This window comes from Cebidichthys violaceus, unplaced genomic scaffold (genome assembly GCF_023349555.1).
Source record: "Cebidichthys violaceus isolate CVI_PGR_0920_01 unplaced genomic scaffold, fCebVio1.0.p SCAF_16, whole genome shotgun sequence".
Classification (NCBI taxonomy): Eukaryota; Metazoa; Chordata; class Actinopteri; order Perciformes; family Stichaeidae; genus Cebidichthys; species Cebidichthys violaceus.
Window position 1 is genome coordinate 1536549 of NW_027176329.1, and position 12568 is coordinate 1549116.

Consider the following 12568-nt stretch of genomic DNA (forward strand, 5'->3'; position numbering starts at 1 on the left):
ATACTATTCCTTTTTTATTGTTAATATCAATATATATTTTAGCTCTATGGATTGCGATATAGTTCGGTCGGTCAGTCCACCACTCAAGAATGAAACATCTCGTCAACTCTAAGATGGATTGTCACGAAATTTGGTTCAGACATTCATGTTCCCCAGAAGATGAATTGTAATGACTTTGGGGATGACCTGACTCTTCCTTTAGCCGCCGTTGATGTGGTGATGCTGACTGGTCTGGATCACTACTGGATGGATGGGATTTGGTGAACACAGTCATTCTCCTCCAGGATTACTTGTAATAACTTTTTAAACTGTGCCCCAAACTTTAGCTTATGACCTAGAAACTGCAGAACTGAGTCATTCACATCAACCTTTGCTGCACTTTGAGTTTAGTGCGCATTAACAAATGTTAGCATGCAAATGTTGGTCAGGTTTAGGCAACAAAAATACGTGTTCAAAGTAAGAAAAAAGACCATGGTTTATGTTAAAATGATAACTTAACAGCTTAACTCAACAACATAACTTAACGTAACGTGCCAACGTAACTTAATGACGTAACTTAATGACGTAAGTAACCTAACGATGTAACATAAAAACTTAACTTAATGTAACTTACCACAACATTGTTATAAAACATGCGTAACAACATTACGTCAACAATTAGCCATATTGCTGCTCTGGGCGATATATTCCTTCATTACAATGAACCACTTTAGTTCATTTTGAGTCAAACGTACACCATCTTGCTGCTGTAAACACTCACTAGAAACACCAAATGTGTGTTAATCCGTGCCTGGAAATAGTCCCCGAAAATGTGCTATTTACTCCCTTTTTAGATATGAAACGATACATTTGGGACCTATTTTAAAGCCTCACCTCTTCAGTAGGAACAAACGGGCTTAAGGCTGAGAGCGACAGACGAGGGAGGGAAGTCGGTATGTATTTGAGAGATGAACTAGCACATTGTTGCTTTTGTTCTTTTTCCTGCAGTGTGTTGACAGTAAGAGAAGCATAGAACAACCTCGGCCACATCCTTTAAATAAACATGTTGCCGTGCTTTGACCCTATGCAAACACACATGTCTGCAGAACAACAGTGCTCTACTTTCCCTCCTCTCTTCTCTCTTACAATAGCTGATTACTTCAGAAAGAAAATAAAGAGCTTAGATGTGCGCTCCAAACTCAAACACCTTTTCATGATGAAAGCCAGAGAGAGAGAGAGAGAGAGAGAGAGAGAGAGAGAGAGAGAGAGAGAGAGAGATCAGACCATCTGAATACCAGTGCTGGTAAAGGAGGCAGCGCAGTGCGAGATAGGATGAGCCTCTCCATCTCTCGCGTAATGAAGAATGACTGAGAGGGATTGCATGGGCCAACGGCATCCGAAGATGGGGCCATTGCTATGCACCGAGCGTTACAATTCAGACCGAGCAAGTTGAGACCCATAGCGTTGTGAGGTTAGATTGCAAAAAGACGAGAGGAGCGCAAGGTTAAACGTCTCTCCTCTTGCTCTTTATCCCCTAAATGACATAGCTCATTCATACAAGCAGCTCGCATTCAAGGACACTAGCAGGTCTGTTGGGAGGATAAAAGCGAGCGTGAATGACAGTCCTATTAAGAAACCGGAAAGAATAAACAAGCAAAAACTGGCAGTGGAAAAAAAATGACATTTAATTAAAGACTAAATCTTCATCTCTGTGAAAAATCAGAACAAGGACGTTGTAGGAAACCATATTTTTTTCTGTTTCTATTAAATGAGTGGGGTTAAAGGAGCACAGCTCTTGCTGAGTCTGCCCTCATGTAAAGAGCAGGAGTGATCTGGAAAGCAATGAAGATGTTTTTGGTTCTCACTCTGTAATTCTTAGTTGGCAAACGCCTGATGAGATATTTCGTTTGCACAGTTGGTAACAGCTCATGGCGTCATACGCCTGTGTGACAATGCATACCTGTGTGTGTGTGTGTGTGTGTGTGTGTGTGTGTGTGTGTGTGTGTGTGTGTGTGTGTGTTCAGCAGAGTGATGTGACACAGTCGTTGAGGAGTGACAGTAAGTCACTGGTTTTTATTGTATGGAGTGATAACTAAGTGGATTCCTGCTGCAGGCCTTTCTCTTCTCCAGATTTCAATCGTGGGAACCAAAATCATTTATTCACATCAAGAGGCTGCTTTGTAAACCACCCAAAGGGATTGCATTTGACAGTGAGTTTATTTATTCATAATACATTCCCACAGGCGCTCGCACAACACGTGGATTTATTTTTTCTTTATTTTTTCTTCTTCTTTACAGCTGCCTATAGCGAGGTGGACTTTAAGCACATCTGTACTTTGAAACTTTTCTACACCTGGGAGGGCAGCGTCTCGTGCCGTGAACAGCTATAATGTGTTTTTTTTTTTTTCCTTGATTAGAAGTCCTTTACGGTGAAATGATTCCATTCATTGCGAGAGGTAGAGAAATAATTAAGGTCCAAATTCACCAAGGACTTCTCTTCTAATTGGCCATATGGACTGGAAAGGAAAGTTTTATTGTTTTCCTTTGTCTTTCAAAGCAGATGTGCAGGGTCTTCAGACTTTTGACTTCAGAGACAATGTCGTCAGTCCCTTGGTGATTCCAAACATAATTACTATACCATGTCTTATGCTATTTTAGCCCATGCTAAGGTTAGAAAGTTAAGTACCGTCACAGTTTCCCCCCCCCCCCCCCCCCCCCCCCACGTGGCTTCCTCTAGGTGTGTTCAGTCGTCGACAGGCTGCACTGTCTGTGCGATGAATGGCGTCTCATGCTCACACTCTGTAAGCTTTTTAATGTTTTTTAGTTTTATTTATTGAACAGCAGTGTTAAATGTTTAACGTTTCAACACTGACTCCAAAGCAGATATCCATTAAACAATAAGCCACGACTTTGTCACATATTGTGCTTGGGATCTATTTGGTGTTTTTGAATGTGTGTTTGGCTAACCGCTAACAGCTAACGGAGCTACAAGTACACACTCTGCTGAGTACCTCTCAGCCGCTGCTCTGCGGCTCACTTTCATTGTTTTGGATGCTTTGTTTTGGCTAACCGCTAACAACTAACGGAGCTACAAGTACACACACTGCTACGAACCTCTCGGCCGCTGCTCTGCGGCTCACTTTCATTGTTTGGAAGTTGTGTAAGGCGAACCGCTTAATACGAACTACCATTACACTGCTGCACCTCTTAGCAGCTCAGCCCGCTGCTGCACGAGCAGAGAGCTTGGTGTTTAATTTAGTTTTTGGCAAGATTGTATGATGTGTCTTATACAACGACTATTACTGCATGTTTGAGCTTGAATGAAGTGTGTTTTGACACCTTAAACTTCTTTGGCGTGTAGACAAGGGGTTAGCAAGTTGTGGGTTGTATTCATTCATTCATTCACAGTATAACAGCAATGTTGCAGATACAGCTGGTGGAGACCTGCACTCTACTGAGTGCACCTTTCTAGCTCAGTTTGTTGATACAAATAAACTGAACAGAGGAAGCAGGCATTGAGATTAAAATAGCTGGTAAAACCACTTGTGACTTGCAGGTCTGAATGTTTTTTTCTTTTTTAAATAAGAACATTGTTATTGTGTGTAGTACTTTTAAATCATGAGCTATGTTTATTCATCTATTAACTACGAATTCCGACCCCGCAATAAATATATAAGCCTCCAGCTAGCGAGATTAGCATCTCTGGTGCTGATTCTAATAGTTCCTGTTTGTCTTCTGAACCACAAGACCTCTGTAACAAACTTCTGAGGCTGAGTCCCACTTCAAGAAGAATGTGGCCTTTTATAATGCAAGAAACTCAGATATTTTAAGATTATGAGAAAAAAAAGTGAAATAAATCACAGACATAGTTCATTTTGTAGTATTTTAAAGTGTTAAACTATGATTTCGGCTTGCAAAACAGAATGAGGCAGTGTTCCTGGTCTCATATGATTCCTCTGTAATTGCACAGAGAACACCACGAGCAAGACCTGAATAGAGATTAGTCCCGTTTCTTCGTCTTTGATTTCGGGATCCAGAGCCAAGCCAACAGTTTTAAATGACTGTCACCTGCTGTGTAGCTGTACGTCCCCCAGGGATGCTGTGATCATTGGCAGGTTGCTGCAAAATCTGACAGACACTTGACTACCTCTCAACGCCAGAGCCCAAGCTGCTCGGGGGAAGTTGCTCTCTTTTTTGTTTATCCGCCTTTCTGTATGGATCTGAACGAGAACAGACGGCGTCCGAACATGAACGCATGAACGCATGAAGGTGGTCGATGTCATGGCGCTGGTCAAAGTGTCAACCCTATCCAATAGACACCACCGCTCCCTTTCTGTGCCTTAAGCTGGGGTACACTAGTAAACATTGTGCATGTGTTGTGTTGGCACATCAATTGCAGCATTTATTTATTTTTTCCCTGATAAAATTATGCAAATCAAGTTGTGGTGCAAACAAGCCCCTGAAAGGTGCTCCATTACCAATTACAAGTGCAAATTGCCTCAGCTTTAAAATTAATCCACCAAGGCTGGCACCTTTGCACCCTAAAGCCTCTTTATAAATGAAGCATTCTCTGATCTTATCTCGGTTTCTAGGATGGGAAAACCTCTCTCTTGCTTACCTGACTTGCTGGCAACAATGCTGTGTTTTAGAGGCAATGGTAGGAGTCATTCTGAATGGGGGAGAAATCATTGCAGAAAGTCTTTACGCTGCCTTTTCTAACAATCTTTCACGGAGTGTGGGTGGTGAGTGGATTAGACAGAATCTCAGTTTGCCTTACCTCAAATACAAATCACTTTTAAGCAGTTCAAATGAGGAGATTTACATGAAATTAACATATGTATGGGTATGATAGACACAAAGAGCCTTTTATTAAACAGTAATATTGTAACTTAATGCTTGCTTCATACAGTGTTGCTGTTATTCATTCAAATGAGGGGATACAAGCTCTAACTGCTTCACTTCTCTCACTCAGGGAAGAAATCAAATCCTATTGTGATACTATTTATCATTTACCATGAGCATTTATTTTTCACCAATGTGTCTGCAGTTCAAGACATGCTAATTGTCAGCATTTGTATCACCCAAATTGTATTTATATTGCAGTATTTCTGCTATAATACGTATGATTTCAGTCCAGGTTGATTTGGCGACCCATGCTGTGTCTGAAGATGTCAACCGTACTTCACAAAATATCCAAAGTGTAAGAACCGGGGCGCCTTGGTAGCTGAGTGGTTGCAGCACATGTCATATAATATGCATAATGCCGTTAACATCGGGGCCTAGTAGTAGCTGTCCACACTTCTGTTACCTCATGTAAACGAGCCATCAGCTGTGTGCTCGAGATCAGACTGCAGATGTCACCACACATCCTCCTACGGTTGTTCTTTTTAAAGTGCAAGGCCCATAGGATGAACTTCTAATGGGAGAGTACAGGCGTCTCTCTGCTATCGAGGGGATCAAGGACTTAAATATAATTGTTACCTCTCCTGTGTCGTAAAATACGCCCCTCCTGTAATCCGTGCCTGTGATAACATTTGACAGCTGAGTCCAGGCTGTTGACTCTGCGCTGGTAAACGTACAGTATGCTTCGGCTGCTGATCAAAGGCTGGTCTGCAGGATGGGAGTTGTATGCTGAGTCTCTCCGTGGTCACAAACCCATTGTCTGCTTTGCAAGTGTCTTATAAGTGTGTGTGTGTGTGTGTGTGTGTGTGTGTGTGTGTGTGTGTGTGTGCGCGCGCTAATGTTTGGGGTGAGGGCTCAAGAAAAGCATCACCATTATGCTACGATGTAATGTAAACGATGCTGGATGTAAAGCACTTGGCTTTGCGAATGTTTTATGAGGAAGGAGATGCGCTCTTCATGTTTGCTCAACCGCGAGGATGCACGCTACTTACTTTGGTGAGGGACACTGAATGTAAACATAAAGTAAACTCCACAGGAACCGAGTGCTTATGTGTCCTACTGTCTTCCACTTCCATTGGTCAGAATGCAGTGGTTAGCAGCTCACAGAGCCTGGATGTAGAGACGTGGAAATGTTTTGTCCTCCGCCGTTATTCACAGCAGCCACAATGACAAGTATATTGTTTTACATCTTTACCGAGTGCGAAGACGTCCCGCAACAGCCGATGTAGTTTGCAATGACTGTGGGTTTTTCCACTCCTGACCGTGCATTTGCATAATGGAATTATGGGCTCAGCCATGCTATGTCTTTAGTGGACCATTAGGCAGGCCTTTACTGGATTGTAATTAGTGGCTTCTGCCCTTCACCTTCATTAGCATGCAAATGAAAATTCTGAACACCAAGAAATATTTGGCACTTTGGGAGAAAAAATGCCAAAGTGATTAACAGGCAATCCGTGGCGAAATCGTCTATTTCTATCCATCACAGTTTAGAGCACTTGAAATGGGCTGTCGCAAAGTGGTCGAGTCCTTGCAGGTTGATCTGAACAAGCAGCTGTTGAAATGAATTTTGATGACATGACTGGTGACCGAAAGGGTCTTTGGCCTTAATCGAGGAAAAAAGAGAGAAATTCAACCTGATGTTCAGGCTGGATATGATTTAGCCTTTTATTCCTCCAGTTCATTCAGTTTTCAAATCAAGGCCATGTCTGATGTGCTTCTACCTTCTAATACCCGTTCTTTACCATTCCTTTCTTCTTTTGCATTCACGCCTACCAAGATACATTTTAACCCTACCTAATAAGATGTTGTACTTGAACTCCTCAACCGTCTAGTAGCATTTGCAATTCTAATGCGCTCATTTGAATTGAAACGCTGCTTACCATGAATACAATTGAACTTTCAAGACATGTCAGACAAGACCCTGCCAAAAGTAGCCCCGGACACATACACATTAATCACAGGAGGTGGCCGCTGGGCCGGCGAGTGAGAACATCCTTCCAGCGGCGGCATATGCCAGAGCGGGGTGAAGCCTGGGGGTCGCCCTCCTTTTGTTAACCCTGTCTAATTAAAAGGCGAAAGTCATTGCGGGGAGACAGGTTTGAAGGCAGCACCCGATGCATTACTCTAACAAATTACCAAATGCATATAGCTGTAATAGATATAAATATGAAGAGGCCATCTGTGAGGATAGATAGGGTTGCAGGACCCATCGTTAGCTTGTGTTTTCAGTCATTCATTCATAACCCTTAATTTATTTCTCCGAAGGCCGAGCAGTCATTGTCAGCGCCGTCGCTGTGCAGAACAACAACACGCATAGAAATGCACGGGATTCATAATGAAACAAATTAAACACTTGTCACATGAACAATCGTGTTTGCTACCAACATGGAGCAGTATACATCTAAACGGCTTCACTGTCAGAAACTGCGAGCCAAAAACACAAACGGTAAACAAACGTGAACATGTCTTCTTTCTTTTTAAGAATGACTGCGATTGACAGCTCTTAGTATTCTAAACGGTGCCGTTCAGCAGTTTACTATTGTCATAGGTGCTCGTAGAATAGTGACTTTGATGCATCACTATGTCTAAATGAACAACAAATCAAGGAAAATAAGGATGAAAGGATGAAAATACAAGCAGTGATGTTTTTGAAGTCGGTAGGTAGTAAGCCAACCTCGTACATCTTCAGTCCATTGACACAGACAACCTCAGTTCATGTCGGCTGATGCTACAGGTCACATGCTCCAGTATGTGCAGTCAGTCGGTGCCAATGCAGGAAGTAGTGTGTTCTTTATGCAGAGGGATGAAAAGTAAAGCTGTTGAGGTCGTGGTGGTGAATGCGGTACTGGATAGGCAACAAAACGACTTGGATGGACTTTTTTTACGTAACTTACAGATGCGGCGTTAGTTAAGTACGTACGTTACTGTATGTAACAAAAGTCAAAGTGATTTTTGGATGCCTAAACAACCTGAATATATTACAAGTGTAGAATAATGCCAACAAAAACTGGGAACTCATATATAAAACATTGCATAAGATAAAATGAATGAAATGTTTGTGGGTGAGGTGGTCGTTGAACACTTGTTCCCTATGCAATGGTGTCACCTCAGTGTGCATTTGTCTGCACATATGTGCAGGCGGTGAAGATGTGCTGCGTGAGGTGACTCACAGTCTGCCTCTATATGCCCTCTGACTCGACTGAAGACTGCAGTATTTTGCATCTGGTCCAGATCTGTATCAAGAGAGTTTTTCGGTGTTTTCCCACCTGTGTTGATCGTCGGCCCCGCCTTGATTAGTTTCAAGGCTCCTCCCCCTTTCTGCCTGCCCTCCAATCGCGATTGTCGCCGCGGTATCTCCGGTGAGCTCCGATTCTTGCCACAGATGGCTGTTCCCAGTTTACCTACCTGTACAGTAGAATGAATCCTGAAATATTAAGCGAAACTTGATTTGAGATTTGAGCTAGTTTCTGTCTTTACGGCTCCTTTGCACAAAGGACACCGCTTGGTTTGCGAGTAACGTGTGATATGAAGTGAAGTGAAACGTGTGAAAGGAATCACTGTACGTGTAATGATTCCTCTCACGTTTACTTTCCACAATTCAGCTTCAATTCGCCACCTCCTTCGCCAATGAACCCGCTGTCTCCGCAGCGTGCTCGACGCGTGGGTCAGAGTTTCCGTACAGGTGAGCGCATTCTCACGTCGAGTTTGTTTCCAGATCACGACTTTCGCGTGGGATGCCTCTTTCAGTCCCCGTTTTGCGCACTAATCAACTGCTACCAACGAGATAAACCATAAACCAAGCGTCGCAGATGTCAAGTGAGAGATTCAAGTGGGTGTAAAAGTGGGTAACTACCTGTATGTCAGAGGAGGACTGTTTCTGACCTCTACTTACATCTGCTGTATTCAAAGTCTTGTGAAGCACAGAGAGCTCTTAGTGTTCCTCTGCCGCCTGTGAGTTAGTATGGAAATGCAGCAGCAGCACATTACTGACACTTAGATAGTGTGTTCTGGAGACTGGGTTTCACAGTCAGCCACTACAGTAAGTTGTGCTAAATAAATTGGATTACAGCAACTCCAGTATTCAATGTGAAATGGGCAGTATGCCGACTCATCACACAGGAAGTCTTTCAAAGTTGTCAGTAACTGATTCCTGTCATCTTCCAACCGTCTGTCTCAAATGAATGATTCATAGATTAATCATCCTAAATTACATGTCTTAATAGTACAAACCTAAAGCATTAGTTGTGTCTGTAAATGTATGACAAATAATCGACATTAAATTAAAACTATAACCACTTCTTACGTTCTATCTCTGCCCCGATGAATGGGCCTCTGAGGGTTGTTGGCCCCGTATCTCCTCACACGTCTCATCTTTATATGTTTGTGTTTATGGGAACACATGTCCTCTCCCAAAAATCATAAATACACACAGATCAAAAGTTGATCCATACTTAAATGTCTTGAGAAATATGAGTCAATATGAGTCTCTTGTCAGAATAAACTTTCAACGTAGCTTCACTTTGTTTTTAAGTTTACTCATGCAACAGACCTACCAAAAGGTTATTAGTATGGTTGTGACGCACCTTCAGTTCACCACGTTAAGGTACGGCATGCAGTGAGGGTGCGTAATGTGTAACCGGCCGCTGATTCGACGTTTTTGGGAGTGAGAACGGGTTAGATGAGTAGATAACCAGGATGGTCGTTACTAGTCAGACTCTGGACTTCCCAGATTACAGTGTTCAACAGAGAGCAACCAAGAAAGATCTCGCTATCCGTCCGTCCTTCCAGGGCCACACTTCTCATTCACTAAGTGACGGTAAAGAAAAATGTAGGTCCAGTGGGTACATTTCATTTTATTATTTATTTATTTGTTCCCCCAAAAAAAACAATTGCATCATTGCTCAGAATGGACAGCTTGCTCAATAATTCATACAATTAGTTTTTCTCCTTAAGCAAGCTCTCTTGTTTCAGTAACCGGCCTCAACCTTAGCACCGGCCCCTGTCTTATTAATCAGCCCCCATCGATTTAGTGTTGAAACTAATTAAAGCCCTGACATGTGCCGTTGATTCCAGACATCTGTATGTGTCGCGAATGCAAAAGGCTCACCCTCTCTGCCACTCTCTAACTCACTGACGCCCGCAGAGCAGCTCGTTCCACTAACAGAAAGAGAAGTGACACACTTGGTGTTTTTCTGCAGATTCGTCGCCACTTAAGACCATGTCAGAATACCAACAAGCGCCTCCAAAATGTTCGTTTCTTTGGTGTTCATTCTCAAAGAAAAAGTGCTTTATTACAACTTGGGTCGTATTTTCTTAGCTCCGTCGGCTCTGTCCGATACGATCACATTGTTTGTATTTCGGAATGAGGCAACGTCGCTTAGAGTAGGTCCAACGGGGCAAGAAACACGATCGAGTCAAACGATCCAGTCTCACACACGCTGACGCTTTTGATAGATTAGCGTTTTATTTGCGAGTAAATCTGAAAATGATTCAATTTAACTATTCACAGTGTTTCTTCCGCGCTGCTCGGGTTAAGTTTGTTCAACCCGTCTGATCGTCTGACTGCTCGTGTTTCTGACCCCGGAGGACTTCATTGTTGCAAGCTGCTACAGTCTCAGATGTCAGCATTTACTCTGAAAAGAACGCCGCTGTTCCGACCAATAACAATTATGGTAAACGCTTTGAAATAAAAAAAAAAAAAAGCTCTTTTCTCAACAGGCTTCTAACTGGGCGCAGTTCAGAGTTTACAGCATGTGATTGTAAATGTGATGACCGTTCGTTCCTTAAGCACACCTTACTTTGAACAACCTCTAGACGGTGTGCTGCGTTTAGCTCGGACTTAGAACGTTGTGCTGTACGGAGCTGCAGAGGACCGTGGCTCCACATTCCCTCCTCCTTGTCGCTAAAAGTTGCAGGTTGATTGATGGATGGATGTCATGATATTGATGTTTGAAGTTGGTTGGTACTAGCTTACGTAAGCACACTTCCTGTTTTGTTTTACAGGAATAAAAGATGATTGGATTTTGATATATGGGTGCACGATATGACCGGGGATGTGATCTAAAGGGGTTAAAAGGCCATTTTTCATTTCATCCCGACTCTACACTGAGATTTAAGGTGAGCAGAGAGAAACTTTGCACCTTCAGCAGATGGATGTGAGAGCAGCCTTCTATTGTCAAAGTCTGCACATACATCATTCTTCACAGTGAGCTCAAGCATCCCAGTGAGGTGGCATAAGAAGGGGGGTTTACACATTTGATCGTTCGCACGCTTTAATAAGAATATTGCCCTCGCATTAGATAAGAACTCAATTGTCAAAGAATCAAGAAAGAACATAAAATAAAAAAAAGGCAGGATTAAAAAAAAAGACAGAAAATACTATTTTCTATTTTTTGTCCTGCTGTAGTGCTGCTTGTTAAATGTTAAACAGAAAACAATGTAATTCGTAAAAATCAGTTTTATATCATCAAAAGGTACATCTACGTGTTGGTATTCTAGTATTTGGGCCGTCACTACCATGGCAATTTGCAACTAGATGTGACACAAGAAGGTGGAGCTAAATACTGAATAACACATTTTTAGGTGACCAAAAAATTAATTAAATTAAATATTATCTTTGATGAACTTAAAACACACCGTGAAAGGGTTAAATAGTTATAACACTCGTGTTTACACTGTTTACTGAGGTAATAATACAAGTGAGAAGTGCGGTCACTTTCTCTTTGCAATCTGACTTCTTTTTGCAACCAGAGGCGCCCCCTGCTGGCCATTAGAGAGAATGCAATTGTATGGCGCTTCTGCATCCGGCTTCACTTTTCAGAGCCGGAGGTTGCAGCCCGATTAAAACTCATAATCTGCTCATTTAGAAGTCTTTCAAAAAATCCTATATGATATAATTCAAAACACTTGAATTAATGTAGTTGAATAGCTTTCAACTACATTATGCATTTAAATAGTGTGCTGGTTGAAAAGCTGCTGAGTCACCTCAAAGGCCACAGACAGCAATAAGCAGTAATGCGATGCACTAATGATCTTCACATGCTGCACAGAGGAAATGAGTTCTGAGGCTAAATAGTTGAGCCTTTGCTCCCCGGCAGCGGCTCTTGTGTCTTTTAAAATGTATAGTTTGTGTAGTAAATGTTCCTTGCCATGAAAAACACTCAACACCATTCATTAAGTAGTACAAACACGCATAACTAGACTTCATGCCCCTGAAATGAATATGTGCTACTTAAAGTAGCAGTGGTGGGTAAACAATTAGCGTATCCAGCCCTTCAATGATGAAGCTCCCGACTACCCCTATTAAGACAAGGCATCTTTATACAGTTTAGCCCTGCTGTTTTATGAATTCACAATTACACCTCATTAATGTGTCATTTGCATAATTACAAGGAATGGGGACACCATTCACAGTGGGATTACACATTACCTTGAAGGGAGAAAAAAAAGATGCAACACGATGTAGTGAGCTGTAGGAGCAGAGACGTGTTTGATGTTGGTTAGTTCATGTTTTTAGGTTGATTATTAATGAATTTACAGCTCGAAAACTGGGACAAAATCCACTTGTGTGGTGCTGTAAGAATTGTCCAATTGACAGCTGGAATTCACCAAACCGACGACACCTCTGTTCATATTTTATTTTCCCTAATATTTTCAGCTGCATTAATTCCTAGAATTAAATTCCATC